Source organism: Nycticebus coucang, chromosome 20, assembly GCF_027406575.1.
Source record: "Nycticebus coucang isolate mNycCou1 chromosome 20, mNycCou1.pri, whole genome shotgun sequence".
Lineage (NCBI taxonomy): Eukaryota > Metazoa > Chordata > Mammalia > Primates > Lorisidae > Nycticebus > Nycticebus coucang.
This window is the reverse complement of record NC_069799.1, coordinates 1,582,240-1,594,067: the sequence shown is the minus strand read 5'-3', so window position 1 is coordinate 1,594,067 and position 11,828 is coordinate 1,582,240. Positions and strand designations below refer to the sequence as shown.

Genomic DNA, 11,828 nt, shown 5'->3' with positions numbered 1-11,828 from the left:
CTCTAATTGCCTTACAATTTTCATTTTGTTCTGTGTTCTCTGAGTTCTTTAAAGACCTAGTCAGGTTGTAATTCATTTTTATTTTTCCTTGCACAGGACTTAGTGTATCTCTTCAACTTTAGAATCTATCTGGCTCTGAGTCTCTTTTCAGTTCTGAGTTCTCAGTTGTTATCATGTCAACTGTGGCCTCCTTGTCCTTGTGAACAGTTCTCTCTAAACTGCTGATAGATAGACACAGGTTCCTAATCTCTCACATACTGTTCTCCGTCTCTTTCCATTGTCTTCCAATAATTTCCTCAAACCATCCTTCAATTCACTAAGTTTCCCTTCAACTTTGTCTACTTTTCTGTTTAACTTGCTTACTGAGTTTTCAATTTTAAAGATTATATTTTTCACCTCTGGAAGTTTTAATTGATTGGTTTTCAAATCTATTTGTTCTCTCCTCTTTGTATCTTATTCCTTTGGAAACAACTTTATTGGGATACTCAAAAGTGTATAAACCAATGGTTTAATTTTAACAGAGTTTTGCAACTATTACGACAATTAATTTTAAAGTATTCTTATCACCACAAAAGGAAACACTGCACTCCATAGCCATTATTACCCACTCCACTCCTCCCCTAGGCAATCACTATTCTGCTTTCTGTTTCTATAGATTTTCCTATGCTGGACATTTTATTTGTATGGAATCATACAATATTTGGTGCTTGTGACTGGCATCTTTCACTCAGCATGCTGCTTTCAAGGCTCACCCATGTTGTGATATGTGTCAGTACTTCAGCTTTTTTACTACCAAATAATATTCCATTGTATGGATATAACACATTTTGTTTATATTTCTATCAGTTGATGGACATTTGGGTGGTTTCTGCTTTTTGGTTGTCATGGAGAATACTGCTATGAACATTTGTGTACATGTTTTTTGTTTGTGTGTGTGTGTGTGATTTGCTTTGTTTTATAAAAAAAAAATACTCAAGCAAGGTCTGCAATAATCCATCAATTAAGAGTGACTTACAAGAACATGAGGCAATAAAATAAAAATACAGCTACAAGGCTCAGCACCTGTAGCTCAGCGGCTAGGGCACCAGCCTGGAGCTGGCAGGTTCAAACCCAGCCCAGCCTGCCAAACAAAAATGACAACAACAACAACAAAAAAATAGCCAGGCGATGTAGTGGGCTCCTGTAGTCCTAGCTACTTGGGAGGCTAAGGCAAGAGAATCGCTTAAGCCCAAAAGTTTTAGTTTGCTGTGAGCTGTGAGGCCATGGCTCTATAAGAAAGGCAACATAGTGAGACTCTGTCTCAAAAAAAAAAAAAAAAATACAGCTACAAACTATATATCTGAAACACTTCTATTTGGCAATTTTATAACAAAACAAATTTTTAAAAGAACAAAGGAGAATGTAGACTACTTCACAGATACAGAATAAAGCAATTGATGGAAGTGCTTAAGCAAAAGAAAACAAAAAATTGTAAGAAAACACACTGCTTTGCTTTTCTTTTTAAAAATAAATCACATTTGCTACAGATCATATGGATAAGACCCTTATTAAACAACCATTCCAGAATGTCTTATAGTAGCAGTGCTTCTATTTGCACTTCATTTAATTTTATAAGACTCATTTCATATACATAGCTCTTTACCCCATTCGGAATGAATAAAGCCTCCTATAATTTTTATTTTTTAATTTTTTAAAGTTAATGAGAAATGATTTATGTATCATGGAACCATTCCCATTTGGGAAACAAAGGTTTAATTTTATATTTTTATCTATTCTTTCTTTAAAAAAATTAGTGTAAAAACTGCTGGTTTTAATATCACTGTAGTAAAGTGAAAACTCCTCAATGAGGAGTAGTTTCTGCAGGTTGATTAAATATATACACGTACTTTACAATATGTCCTTCCAACAGTAAGGAAATAATTGATTTCATGATCACTGTCAGAAATGAGTGCTATAATTCTGTTATGGTATAGGTCTTCCTTCAAAGACTTTCTGGAAGTCTTGTGTTCAATGTGTTTTGTTCTTATAGATATTAACAGTAGTCCCTTAAGTCTGCAAAAGACATTTATTGTTAAAGAAGATGCTTTATTAACAATTCTTCTGGCAGCACTAGTGAATCACAATGTCCTTCAATATTATTTCTAGCATAATATATACATTTAACTTTATGCCTCTAGAAAATTATCTACAGTACATTTTCAAAATATAAAAGTATATTACAAATCTGCTGAATTATTTACAAGCAATGTTCTATTATTTCTATGCAACATTTGTTTGATACAATACTAACAAGGTACACATATTTCCATTTCTGTAAGTTAAAAAAAATCCATATGGCTTCTTGCTTGCCAAGCAAGAAAGTGATTTTATTTTCCTTTTCAAAACCAACTTTGGTGCATAAAGGATTCAGTTTGAAGACACTTTTTAACAAAAATACAATTTTTTTATATTAAATAAAAACAAGCCAAAAACCAAATTCTTCCCTCAGAAAAAACATTAGTCATACAGTTTAAATGGCAGTACAAAGATTATTCAAATAATTTCAAAGAGGGGTTTTGCAAAAACCATTAACAAATTATATAGGTAAATATTAACAATACTGCACTTCATGAGAAAATCCTCATCCTGAGAAGAGAGCTGCCATACACTCTGCAACTCTCCTTAACAGTAATTTTCAGCCCTAATTTGATAGATGAATTTTTAGTTGATTGCAAATGTTGTTCACTGTTTGCTTAAATACAAATTGAATATTTTTCTTATCAGAATTCTCTTTAACCTGTTCTGCAGAATTTTTCTGTGTATGTTTGTATTCAAAAGCAAGGCAGTATCTCTGGGTAGCTCTGATAAATGAACTACTTTAGTTTTTAATTAATGTCATTCACTTTCCCTCACCCACATATCAGGCAGAATGTCTTCAGGCAGCCAATGAAACAAAAGTTCTATCTTTCAAGAATCCTCTTTTCTCTCGGCTATTACAGTACTATGAAAAGTGACACTGTGTCCCTTCCCTACACTTTCTACATGAGTTGAGAGGTTAAAGCATATGACTTGCTGCCTTATCACGTCCAGTGTTTGTGCACCCGAGAAATCACTGGTCGTGGTAATGAGTGTCATCTCTTGTTCTTTAATTTCGTCCTTTTGTTCATTCCAGCTTTAGAAGGAGGTTCTTCTTTGGCCTTTGGCTGGCTAGAAACTTTTGAGGAGTTCTGCTGGCTGAAGTGTGTGGGTAATGGTGAGCTAGCCCTCCCGGAGAAGCAGCTGGTGTTGCAGCCACCAACAACACACTTGAAAGACCATATGCCTCTGTAACCAACTCTGACTGGTTGATGGAGTGGAATAGACTTTACAATCTTTCCATAAGCAAACAAATACCCCTCCTCGCTGACCAGCTAAATGTATGGAATGGATGTGCTCTGCCAGATCTGGGTTAGAGTTGAAGCAAGACTGATCCCAACAACACTGGTCCCAACAACAATTGTAGGCGATATTTTGCTTCTTTGTCCACTCATCATTGCTGGAGTTGAATGCCCACTGGAAATGGTGCTGTCTATACCAATTAGAGTGAGGCTGATGAGTTCTGGAGGCTGAGGAATCCAGAGGTCTGATCTGAGGTCTAGTGAGAGTCCAGATCTGAAGTCTAGTGAGCGCCAGACTGTGAAATCGCGCGGCAGGATGGGCTGTGCACATGTTTTTATGTGGACATACGCTTCATTTCTCTTGGGTGTGTAACGAGTCACACCATCACTCTGTGTTTAACTTCTGAAGACCTGCTAGGTTGTTCTCCAGAGCAACTGTACCAGTCTCAGCCTATTTTGTGATATTATATCAACAATGCCTAAAATTAGGTAATTTATAAAGAACAGAAATTTATTTCTCATATTTCTGGAGGCAGAGAATTTCTAAGATCAAAGTGTTAGTACTATGTGTAGAATATAAATGTCTTAACAAAATAACTAAGAAAATGCCATGAAGGCTATGTTAACCAGTTTGATGAAAATATTTCAAATTGTGTATAAAACCAGCGCATTGTACTCCATGATTGCATTAATGTACAGAGCTATGATTTAATAATAAAAAAAAATGATAGCAGTGTTGGCAGATTTTGTTCTTGGTTCCAAATTGGCCCCATGCTGCTGTGTCCTCTGGAGATGAGGATCACTGTGTCCACACATGGCAGCAGCCTGGAGGGCAGAGAGAGTGTGCATCTGCTTCCACAGCCCTTTTCCTAGTGGCTTAATCCAGTCACAAGGGCAGACACCGCAAGACCTAACCCCTTCCCTTTGGCCCCATCTCTTAACACTGTTGCGTTGGGGACCAGATTTCCAGCACGTTGGGGAAGCATATTCAGACCACAGCAGTGTCTTGTATTTGCTCTCCTTTGAGTGATGTATATTTCTTTCTTCCATGTACGTAATATTTAAATAGGCTTATTTTGTGGTCTTTTTAGACTACTGATGATGCTAGTCTGAGAAATGTCCATTCTGGAGTATTCCCTTTGGTGATATGTAATGTTTTCTCAGCTTGTGATTAGTGGATCTTTCACTGTGGAAAAGAGGGTTGTACAGACGTTCTTCGCGGAGAGTCTCCGCGGTTTCCTGCTTCAACAGTGCTTGGACGGAACCAGCGCTCGACCCCCATCCCGGCCGGCCGCTCACAGCCAGCCTTCCGACACCTCCTCACCGCGCCCTCGGACCGTCCCAAGGCCCCCGCCGCTGCTCCAGCGCGGCCGCTGCCACGACGACCGCATCCCCCTCGCAGGTGCGCCAGAACTACCACCAGGACTCGGAGGCCGCCATCAACCGCCAGATCCACCTGGAGCTCTACGCCTCCTACGTCTACCTGTCCAGGTCTTACTACTTTGACGCGATGATGTGGCTTTGAAGAATTTTGCCAAATACTTTCTTCACCAATCTCATGAGGAGAGGGAACATGCTGAGAAACTGATGAAGCTGCAGAATCAACGAGCTGGCCGAATCTTCCTTCAGGATATCAAAAAACCAGACTGTGATGACTGGGAGAGCGGGCTGAATGCGATGGAGTGTGCGTTACACTTGGAAAAAAGCGTGAATCAGTCACTACTGGAACTGCACAAACTGGCCACTGACAAAAATGACCCCCACTTGTGTGACTTCATTGAGACACATTACCTGAATGAACAGGTGAAATCCATTAAAGAACTGGGTGACCACGTAACCAACCTGCTCAAGATGGGAGCCCCTGAATCTGGCATGGCAGAGTATCTCTTTGACAAGCACACCCTGGGAGACAGTGATAATGAGAACTAAGCCTTAGGCTAACTTCCCCATAGTCACGGGGTGACTTCTGTGATCACCAAGGCAGTGCATGCATGTCAGGGTTTCCTTTACCTTTTCTATAAGTTGTACCAAAACATCCACTTAAGTTCTTTTATTTGTACCATTCCTTCAAATAAAGAAAGTTGGTACCCCCCAAAAAAGAAAAGAGGGTTGTAGGAGTGTAGCTCCAGATCAGACACACAGAGGTGTTATCATCCCCACGCTGTTTTTTTTCTGCTGTTGTTTTTTGCAGTTTTGGGCCAGGGCTGGGTTTGAACCCACCACCTCCAGCATGTGGGGCCAGTGCCCTACTCCTTTGAGCCACAGGCGCCACCCACCTCCACACTGTTTTATGTTAATTTGTTAAGTTCCTGCATTATGAAGAAGCTGCAAATTCAAAATATAAGCCTGCAAGAGACATAGGTTTAGGATCTTGAATCCTCAGGGTAGGATTTCTTTCCCATGGCCGCCCAGGCAGGGACAAGTATCAACTCACTGCGTCAATAAGCATATTTTTTCCTAGTAACTCTTTGAGGTTCCAGTTTTATTTAGAAATCTCAGTTCACTCTTTATTTCCCCTAGGCCCAGGGATTCATTCGTTTCCTTGTGTGGGATTTAAAACGAGCCCCTCCTCTGCCCTGCTAGCTATATGCTGTCTTCCCACAGGTGGTAAGACTTCACTACACAAGCTTACACTTTTTAACTGCAGCACATAAGAATTTCTTTTTATCTCTTCCAAACTCAAATATGTATTAAACTTTGCTGTTATGATATTCTATGTAGTATTTTTTGGTGTTTGTGGTGGGTTTTCATGATTAGCTTTGTCTACTATTTTTTTTTCTTTTTTTCTTTTTTTTTTGAGACAGAGTCTCATTATGTCATCCTCCATAGAGGGCTGTGACATCACAGCTCACAGCAACCTCAAACTCTTGGGCTCAAGCAGTCCTCTTGCCTCAGCCACCCAAGTAGCTGGGACTACAGGGGCCCACCACAACACTCGGCTATTTTTTTTATTGCAGTTGTCATTGTTGTTTAGCAGGCCCAGGCCAGATTCAAACCCTCCAGCCCTGGTGTATGTGGCTGGTGCCCTAACCACAAAACTATGGGTGCTGAGCCTGTCTACTATTTTCTAGAACTAAAACTCTATACAACTAATATGACAAACTTTTGCTCTGCCCACTTCATAGATAAGGAAATAGAGACATGAAAAATTTAAGAAAATTTCTCCAAGTTGTACACCTAGGAAGTGGCACTGCCAGGATTTAAATCTAGTGGCTCTTAGACACTGTGCTATTTTGAAAATATTTAACATTGTCATTATTGTAATAATAATAAATAACTCCATTATCTAATAATATAATATATATATGTGCATGTATTTATATATGGAGAGAGAGAGATTTATTTATAGTGAATTAGCTCACATGATTATGGAGGCTGAGAAGTGCTAAGATCTGCAGTTATTAGCAAGCTGGAGACTCAGGAAAGCTGATGGTGTAGTTCCAGCTGGAGTCTGAAGGTCTGAGAACCAAGGAGAGCCTATAGCATGAGTTCTAGAACAAAAGCCAGTACGCTCAAGACTCAAGAAGAGCCAGTATTTGAGTTCAAGTCCTAAGGCAGGAAAAGATCAATGTCACAGCTTAAGCAGTCCTGTAGTAGGAGTCCGCTCTTACTCTGGGGAGGATCAGTATTTTTGTTCTATTCAGGTCTTCGAATACTCACATGAGAGCCACTTTCAATGGCGGAGACAATCTGCTTTACTCAATCTACTGCTTAAATGTTTCCCTCATCCAAAAGCACTGTCACTGAAGTACCCAGAATAATGTTTGACCAAATATCCAGACAATTTGTGGCCATTAAAATTGACACCTAAAGGTAATGCAAGTCTACCATCACACAAGTCTGTGGTAGAGGGAGTTAGAAAGAGCATTGGGCTTCAGTCTCCAGCTGAAATGCCTCTAGCGATTCCAGACCTCATGTCTTCTAATCACAATGTTTGGCAGAAGAGAGAATCTTTTCTAGTAAACCCTGAGAGCAAACAAGGAAGCATCTCTTTCCTCAGATCCCATTCTCTCATTGGTTCTAACTAGGTTTCATGTCAGTCCCTCAACAAACCATGAGGGCCAGGGTTGAAGGATACAATAATTCCTTCAAACCAATCTAGGCCCCTCCCTACAGCTCAGAGTATGGTCAATCCTACCCAGATTGATGACAAAAAATAGGACTCAGGTTTCTCAAAGGAAATTTGGGAAGTATTTCCAGAAGCAGAGGAATGGATGTTTGGTGATTGAAGACATTATTAGGTAAAATGGGGGTGGGGTGGGGGGCATTTTAGTAACAGATAAGCAAGAGAAAGTGTGAAAAGAGCACGTTTTTTGAGGATGTTAAGAAAAAAGCATGCAGAAAGGCTTTTATTGTTATAGGAACATTTTCCACATAGAGAGCCAAACTAAAAACTTTTTCTGATTTATTTTTCTCTCTAAAGAGAGCATATTTTGCTCTTAGACCAAAGAATGTGCTTCAGAGCCACAGTCTCTGGGATCACAGTCATTCCTCATCTCAAATTACTGCAGTCAGACTCTTCTCTCACCACTCCATGGAAATGGTCTTTGACTCCTGGTTAAGGCCTCTAGGAGGTTAAGAAACGTCCCGGTGCTGAAGCCTTAGCCAGGGGCATTGGCTCTTCCCATGAAGTATCCTTTGACAAAGGCTCTTGGAGAAACAGTGTAAAAGAGAGGCAGTGCATTCACTACCTTTGCAACGTGTGGGGAAGGAACATTTAAAATGCTCTGATTTCCCCACCAATTAACAGTGCAGCTTGGAGCCCTAGCTAAGGTTTGTCTAGACATGTACCATGGGTGGGAGAACCCAGCTAACTGTGGAGTGTTTTCACCTGCTGAGGAGAATATGAGCATCTAAAAAAACTTAAGGTATAGCAAAATAGGGTGCAAAAATTGTAGGATTTTTACATATTTACATTTAACAAATCAATACTTTTGACAGTCACTGACATGCATGTGCGTGAGGTGTGTAAGCCCCTGCTTCTGCTGCACCAGTCCACAATGAGCCTCTGATGCTGTACATTCTCCTGATTCTCACCCTGTGCTCATTCTTCCTTCCCCAACTTGGAATTTACTGATTCCCACCCCCATGCACTGGGCACTGTGCTGGGGATGGCACCATTGTGCCGTTAGGGAATGGTTTTCATAGCCTGGCAGCCAAGACTCACGGCATTCCAGTTCGTACGGGTTCAGCCCTGTCTTCTCTGAAAGTAAAAGGCAAACCTTTCCCCCTACACTATTCTCACAACACAAAATACTTCTTTTGGGCACCAAAATGTTTGGGGATTTATTCCCACCCATAATTAATCGATCAATTCTGGAGTGGGCACCAGATTGGAATCCTACAATTGCACTCAATTCTGACACCACCTCATCATACTGCTGCCTCCTCACGTGTCACTCTCAGGCCCCAGGTGGTTTCGCCTGCACTTCTGACCAACAAACTATGAGCTGGGGTTTCCCACCCCCTCTTTGAGTTCAATTAACTTACAAGAGCAGTCCATGGAACTCAGAGAAACACTTTACTTAACTGGGTTATTATAAAAAATATTACAAAGGATACAGATGAAGAGATAGACAAGGCAGGACGTGTGGGAAGGGGTGTGGAGTTCCCATGCCCTCCTGGGGTGTGCCACCTGCCAGAAACCTCCCTCTCTTCAGCCATTCAGAAGCTCCATGGATCCAGTCCCCTTGGGTTTTTATGGACCCTTCATTACATAGGCATGACTGATGTAATTATAGACCATTAGTGATCTGCTCAATCTTTAGCTCCTCTTTCCTCCCAGTTTGGGGCATGAAGGCCGAAAGTTTCAACCCTTTGATCACGGTTTGAATTTTCCTGTGACCACCCCCCATCTTGTAACTACCTAGAGGTGGAAAACCATCGGTCAACTCATTAGCATATAAACAGACAGATATGGGGCTGCCCACTTGGGGCTCCTCTCTGTTGCCAGAGGTTCTGTTCCCGATATTTCCCTTTTCAATCTTTCCAACAACCTTTCCATCAATAAACTCTGTCCTTCTGCTTAAAAAAAAAGACATCTATGACTTTGAACACTCCAAGGATTTTAGGGGTGATATGCCAGAAAACAAAGATCAAATGCATATTTCAAGGTATCAGGAGTCTTTCTGCAACTCCCAGTCCTCCTGACCTAACTTAGGAATAACATGCTGCACATGAGCTCGGGACACACGGAGACGCTTCCTGCCCCAGTGCCCTCCGTGGGGACATTTGTCCAGTTGTAATCTCCTCATTCTTCACGACCCCCGCTGTGGAGCCTCCCCTGGCCTGCCCAGATGACATCCCTTCCTGTGCTGTGCTGCTTTATCCCCTGTACACACCCTTCCTCACGGCCCACACCCAGGTGTGAAGAGCTGTGTGCTCTCAGCCAGGTCTCTCTGCCCCAAGCTTCCCTATGGCCCCAGCATGGAGCCTATTACATCCTCCCTGGTGACGAGAATCGAAATACTCCTCCTGTTAGTGTGGCTGACAATAACTCTGGCCTTGTACTCTTAGTCTTTGTTTACTTACGAAAATTCATGAACGAAAAGACAAAAAAAGTCTCTTTACCCTTTTGGTTTAAAGTCATGAAAGAAATAAAAATGGGTTAAACTAGTGCATATTCCAAGGATTGTTATCACTTATTCGTTTGATATTGTGTATACTGTACTTACTCTAAAGGTAGAATTTCAATTCAGAATAGAAATTTACATAAACCCTGAGGGAAATACTATTTATAATTTTGATTTGTAGTAGTATCAAAACTTAATTGTGTCTTTTCTTAATGCTTTATTAATGTTGTCTTTTAAAATGGTTCAATTTTTTCTCTATATAGAAGTCATCCTTAATGTCATACATTTAAAACTTTTTAGAAGCACATGAAATGTATGTAAAGATTTCTTATTCTACCAAAACTTCCATGTCTTTTCTTAAAAAATAACCATATTAATTACTTTGTATAAGCTTCCAGAAATTCTGTTTATATATGCAAAATGTACTTCATTCACTTATTAAATAAATGGGATCATACGTGGTATTATATTATGTTTATTCTTAGACTTCAAATGACTAATTTCTCAACCCATCCCAAAACTGTTTCATTCTCCTAAGCCAATTAAAAATTTTTTCTTGTTGTCATACTCAAAATCAAATTATTTTCTTAAAGCATTTGCATTGGCTTGGTCTCTTTGATGTCTTACCTGTTCATGTTAAGTTGACCTGGTGTTTCTGGGGGCTCTGCAATGTACAGGCTGGTAAAAAATGAAATATATGAAAAAAATGATTCATACTTCTTTGTGCACCAGGAAAGCCTTAGTTTTCATCTCCTACATATCCATGCTTTAGTTTAACCCACTCCCTCCACATTTTTGTTATGTAATTTTTACCTTTTTCTTTTTTTTCTTTGAGACAGGGACTCTGTCACCCTGGATACAGTGTCGTGGTGTCATAGCTCACAGTAACCTCAAACTTTTGGGCTCCAGCAATTCTCTTGTCTCAGCCTCCTGAGTAGCTGGAACTACATGTGCCTGCCACAATGCCCAGCTTATTTTTCTATTTTTGGTAGAGATGGGGTCTCACTCTTACTCAGGCTGGTCTTGAACTCCTTGAGCTCAAGGGATCACAGGTGTGAGCCACCACACTAGCCTATAATTTTGCCTTTTTTAATATTAGAAGTTTATTCCAATAAACTTATTAAATTCTACAAATCTTTTATTCTTATAAGCCAGAACAATGATTTTGCTATATATGGGATTGGAGGTGATTTTTATTTCGTATTTGTTCTATAATTTTTTCTGCAATTTATTTTGCATCTATTTAAAAATATTTAGGCAAATCCATATTAGTGGGCTAATTGTATCCAGAGTAAACAGAGCTTTACCTCAGGCAACTGAGCAACTCCCACTATCCTTATACCACACTCTCTGGGATTTCACCAATAAAGACTCACTGCCTTGGGCTAAGTGCTGCCCTCTTCCCACTATTTTGTCCTAAAATGTAAATAAACTGGGGAGTATAACACACTGGAAAGCAAAACTGCAGTGAGAACACTGGTGTAACGTAAGGTAAATTAAGATGTCCACCAGAAATATCCTGAATTCAACAAGAGAACTAGAGCTCGAGTTTTGCCTGACAAAAGGGGTATAGAAGGGGATAAAAACCCACGTCACACCTAATTCCTGGTTTTGCCCAAGGCCTGCCTTACTTTTAGCTTGTTAAGATTTTTTTTCAGTCAAGTTAGTTTTGCCCACTTGGTGTAGGCAACTTGAGATACCATTATGGCAGTGTTCCTCTCTATCCCCCTCCAGCCACCTGTATTTATCGAGGGGCTACGCTGTGCCACTCTGTTCTAGGTAGAGGGGATGCAATGACAAAGCAAAGATTCTCACCCTTATATTAGGAAAGAGACAGGTAACCTGGAATAAACAGAATAAATGATATACTGTATTAGAAGGTGAGATGTTGTAAAAGAAA

General features: G+C 40.2%; 2 pseudogenes across 1 annotated transcript; one reads left to right on the top strand and one right to left on the bottom strand.

Annotated features, from left to right (window-relative positions):
• Positions 1–2,721: 2,721 nt before the first annotated feature.
• LOC128573094 (zinc finger protein AEBP2-like) lies at positions 2,722–3,712 on the bottom strand (annotated as a pseudogene).
• Positions 3,713–3,831: 119 nt separating this feature from the next.
• On the top strand, positions 3,832–5,446 carry LOC128573093 (ferritin heavy chain-like; annotated as a pseudogene). The gene is made up of 2 exons (XR_008376308.1): positions 3,832–3,845; positions 4,554–5,446. The product of XR_008376308.1 is annotated as a ferritin heavy chain-like (transcript).
• Positions 5,447–11,828: the final 6,382 nt, after the last annotated feature.